The sequence below is a fragment of the Zophobas morio genome, unplaced genomic scaffold (genome assembly GCF_036711695.1).
Source record: "Zophobas morio isolate AGI-343-1 ecotype UQ-CSIRO unplaced genomic scaffold, CSIRO_AGI_Zmor_V1 ptg000009l, whole genome shotgun sequence".
NCBI lineage: Eukaryota > Metazoa > Arthropoda > Insecta > Coleoptera > Tenebrionidae > Zophobas > Zophobas morio.
Genome location: NW_026972114.1, coordinates 1,899,047 through 1,904,643, shown reverse-complemented (window position 1 = coordinate 1,904,643; position 5,597 = coordinate 1,899,047).

Genomic DNA, 5,597 nt, shown 5'->3' with positions numbered 1-5,597 from the left:
TTATTTTTTATTGCGATAAGAATACTTCCAGCCCTCGTTAGCCCAAGATTTCTTAGGCGCCTATCTTTCCGATATATATACATTGTAATTTTCATTAAACAATTCGCTATTCAATACATTATCTGAAAGCCAGGTTTCTGTTAAATATATAAAGTCATAATTATAGGATAAGGCATTGTTATAAAAATCTGTGAACTTTGAGTTGTGTGCGCATGTCTCAGTTTTGGCGAAATGTTTGGGTCATTACCAGTACGCGGGAATTTGTTTCACCGCTGCAATCCCCCAGTTGAAGTAAGGTGTGTTTTACGGCGAGTAGCGGGGACGCTTTAATTTGGTCCACAAGGTCGTAGCCAGTGCGTCGCTAGGAGTGTTTACAGCTAGTAAAAAATTGGTCTAAAGAGTTTAGACAGTACTTCCCTCGCTGTCGGAAACGTGACGACTGCATGCCTATTATGTTTTTTTTCGCAGTGGATTTCAAAGAATTCGGTTTTGTAGTTCCTGAGTAAATCAATAAAATAAATTTACGCATTCATTATTTTTTTTAAGTCACCTTGTATATGCAAATCCAAAAAATATGAATGGAGTGATAAATTACAAGTACAGACTCATCATATTTTGTGCATTTTAGATAGGATTTATTTAGCAAAATTTTGTGGTGACGTCATAAGTTTTTTAGGGGGGATGAGCAAATACATTTTAATAAAAAATTTACCATGCTTATGATAATTTTAAAACATCTTCAAGATTTCAAAGCATTCGGTTTTGTAGTTCCTGAGTAAATCAGTAAAATAAATTTACGTATTCGTTAATTTTTTTGAGTCACCCTGTATATGCAAATCCAAAAAATATGAATGGAGTGATAGATCACAAGTACAGACTCATCATATTTTGTACATCTTAGATATGATTTATTCGGCAAATTTTTGAGGTGACGTCATCAAGTTTTTGGAGGGGATAACCAAATATATTTTGACTAAAGATTTGTGATGCTCTTTATAGCCTTAAAACATCTGCAACATTTCAAAGCATTCGGGTTAGCAGATTCAAAATTAAATTTCAAAATGTTATAATTTTGATTTTTTTTCCAAAAATCTGGACGTTTCGTGTGAAAACTCAATTCGGAATTGTAAACTACATGTATAGGACTATGTTATTTTATACAATTTAAAACACATTTACTATGTACAATTTTGAAGTGACGTCATCGCATTAGTGGTGGGGATGATTAGACAAATTTTGGTTAGCGTTTTACCATCTACATGATATTCCTAATATAAGTACAAAAGTTCACAACAATCGGTCCAGTACTTTCGGAGATTATCTGTCTAATAAAAATCCGGGACGGCAGACAGACGGACAGACGGATAGACGGACAGACAGACGGAAATGGGAGACCTATTTCTTCGTCTTCTAGGGGTCATGAAAGATCGAGAAAACGTAAAAGTAGAGAGTCGGCCGACGGACTCGATTACAATACTTCCTTTGCTTAAGATCGGGAAGTAAGAAACTACTTCTATATTACTATATTACTTCAAATAATAATACTTGATGCCCTTTTTAATTTTTCAACCACAGGACCACAGATTTGTGATCTTGAAATGTTATATTATGTTGAAATAGTCCAAAAGAAAAATATATTTGTAATCAAACTATCGCCTGGACAGCACTGGTTCTAGCGTATGAGATACAATTCCGCGCGTTGGTCATTACAGTGTCCAAATTCTCAGCTGCGGTCAATAAATAATTTTGGTAGGTACGACATAAATAGGAATTAGCCAAATACACTGACGTCATCCGAGGTCATCAAGATGGCAGCGTTTGACAACTAGCCGGTTTTCTCATAAGAGTCAATGCTAATATTTTCGGAATTCATTTAAATTTGAGAGTGTGTCAACTGTGTTTTTATGGTTTGGTAAGTTTGTTACAGTTTCTAGACTGTGTAGATATCTGTAAAACGCACCATGTTTGAATATGCTTAAAAAAATAATGTTTTCCAATGTGATGTACAGGTTAACTTCGCTGCATCTTATATTATTTGTTTTGCAAATTAAATCTTTGTTAATGTACATCAATGTTTTTTAAATACACTAGCATCTTAATATTATAATATTTTGTATTTTAGGAGAAAATGCCTAAATTTTATACTGTTGTGGGTTGCGCGAATCGAAGCACCAGAAATGCGGACAAATTTTATTTTCCTTTCCCAGCAATTAGCAACAATAAAGGTAAATATATACAGGATGGGGGAAAAAAGGCGGAAGCTTTTTGAATTTATAACATCCCACATCGCCTTCATCTTATTGCTCGCCCCTTTAATATAATCACAGTTAGCTTTTTGCTTCGCTATAAGTAGTTCTTTGCGATATCTGTTCCTGTACATATTCATATAACTTCAGCAACTTCAGCTGCCCGAGCCCAAGGATTTAATAAACAAGTGGTTTCTATGTTTTTTGCAATACTGAAGACGCTTTTGCAGAAACACAGTTTTTCACCACACAAAATATTTAATGTTGACGAGACTTTCGTTCCCACCGTCCCACAGTGGGACGAATAACGTAAAAGCCGCGACATGGGTCAAAATTGGAAGCATGCCCTATGGCCTTGCAATGCATTTAACTTGGTTGGAGATGAGTATAGAAACAATGTTTAAGTGTTAAATACATAGTTTTTCCATTGAACAAACTCGGTAGCCAAAACTACGTCAAAATGGGCTGTTTTAAGTATCATGTTGGTACAAAATGTACAGCTTTCTTTGTTATGTGGATTATGTCTTTCGGTGTTCGAGTAAATTGTGTGAGAAAAAAATGTAAAAAAAATTATTGGATCACGTAATAGCTGGCATCTTGCTTTATTCCAAAAACAATTACTAGGAAAAAGCTCCAGAGTCCTCCAAAAAACGGGATTCACAGTTCTCACCATAGGTCTGTATTGAACGAAACACGAAAAAATCAGAGCCCACTTAGTCCCATTTCGTCTGTTCTTCATGTTTGAAACAGTGGTTTCGAGCGTCAGAGACTAGTTGGGTATTAGAAACGAGGATACCAACGAAGGTTTAAACATCGAGTTCACTGTCGTTCTTTGCCATGAACAGGTCTATTATCGTTCCTACGAGTACCTACTTGCAATGATTAAAACGAACCGTGAGTTGTTCGTACTCAAAAAGTTCCACTGAACCAAAGAACCCGCTAATTTTGAGGGATGTAATTTTGTCTAATGCACTTGCAAATGTCTCTCATAGAGGCATTGAGCTCTTAACGGACTCACTTAGCACATTTTGTGTGCATTTGAAAAAAAGTTGGAAAGATTGTGGCTACAGGACGGAGTATTTTATTGCAAAAAATGAAGCTTGGCTTAATAAGGCTTTTGAGTACCCCGACAAATTTCTTCAGCCCCAACCCTCTTCTATGAAAGGCATACATTTGCCCAAGCCCTTTGGATATCTTTCGAATAGGCAGAAGATGCGTAGAGTCGAGGAATTGAGAGCAAGGTACTCGGGAGAAGAATTGCTTTTTGCTGCAAAAATGAATTCGAGAGAAGGACACTATGACAAAGCCAAAATTATTGGTAAAATACCCACCCTTCCTGCTGATTCTGAGGAGCTGAAGAAATTATTAAGCGTAGCAGGTGAAAAATCGGACGAGAGAACATTTTCAAGCGAGACTGCCCTTGCTCTAACTACGTCCCTTAATCTGTCTAAATCAAAATACTTAATTCTGAGAACTGCCACTATGGATGCAGGGTTCAAAATATTTCCCTCTTATTACTAACTTTGTAAAACCAAAAAAGAATGTTATTCGGAAAAACGTGAAGTAACTGAGTGGGGAGTGAACGTTCCTCTTCAGGCAATGCTGGACCACACATCGTCAAGGATCCTTTCGCTCACGTCCATGAATGTTGAAACCCTCTCAAGCAAAACAAATAAAGATTGGGAACGTAAAGAGAAATGTTGAATTGTAATTTATATGATATGTTCTATTGCTAGTTTTATATACCTACTATAAGTAAGTATGTGCAGAGTTCCTTAACTAGTTGTTTATTCTTTATTTTATGGACCAAATGATCATGTTTGAGTTTTTTTTTTTTTTTAATATATTAAACGTTTTTCTGTATATTAGCTTCATAATACCTTCACGTCGTGATTCTATTTAAAATATTAATTTATTATGGTGGGTTATCATTTTACCTGGAGCCACTGGGTAAAACGATCCTTTTGCAGTCTTATATAAAAATAATTATATATTAAAAATGGTTGAGAAATTAGGGTAATTTTTTTTACAAAAATGTAGCTAACTCACAGTTTAATAATCTATTACAATGACTTTTTTTTTCTTAATAATTTCCGAGATACACTTAGAGGCATCATTTTACCAGGGTCTCCCCTACATGTCGGACTGCGCACATTACAATATTTGTTGCTACGCGATTTTGGATTTTGTTTAGTCGACGAGCTATTGAACATACCCTAGGGCGATGCAATAGATGTTTTCGCGTAAATCCGAAAACATTAACTCCTTTCATGGGCGAACTACCTAAACCACGAGTAACACAAGCGAAGGTCTTCTCTCACTGTGGAGTAGATTTTGCCGGTCCGTTCTCTATTATAATGGGGAGGCCTCGAGGTTTATCTCGTTTGAAGGCTTACGTTTGCGTTTTTGTTTACTTCGCGGTAAAAACCATTTATCTAGAACTAGTATCAGACTTAACGTCGGCAGGATTTTTAGGGGCTTTGCGTCGTCTGGTGGCGGGCCGAAGACAGTGCACCGACTTATGTAGTGATTGCGACACGAATTTCGTCGGTGCCAATAATCTCCTCCAGAATATATGCAATCAGCAGGCGGTAGTTGCGCCATAAAATGGCACTGTAACCCCCCCCCCATCGGCTCCCCATAAGGGGGGATTATGGGAAGCGGTATTAAATTCGCGACCCTTGTGTCCTATTTCCGCGGATAATCTGGACGATTTATTGGTACTGACGCCCGGACATTTCTTGACCACAGGACCAATGGTGGCGATCCCTGACGAACGAAGGTGACATCTCATTCAACGCATCCATCAGGATTTTTGGTGTCGATGGCATCAAGGATATCTCCACACTTTGCAACAACGCAATAAGTGGAACACATCCCATAACCCACCCGCAGTGGATGCGCTTGTGGTAATAAAGGGGGATTTGGCACCCCGTTGCTATGGCAACTTGGCAGAATTGTGTCAATGCATCCCGGTAAAGACGGGATAGTGTGAGTGGCACAAGTGCGCATCACGAACGGGGCAGTTACGCGTCGTTTGGTGAAGCTCTGCCCGTTACCCTGTCAATAGTTTACACATACCCCACATAGCCAATTAGTTAGTTTTCGATCATAACTTTAGTTTTTAATTGTGTTGAAACCTACGTAAAAAAACTGTTTATTTTTCTTTTAGTGGGTGGAATGTTCCGGTCCAAAGTTTGTTCGATATTTTGTTTTAATTTTGTTTGTTTCTCCCGCGGAATGCTGACAAACGTATTTCGGTTACTTCCCGTTAGGGGCGCCATAGTACCAAGCAAAAACCTCACTACTAGGGGTTGGGGTTGTCAAAAAACCATCATAAAGGTAACATGG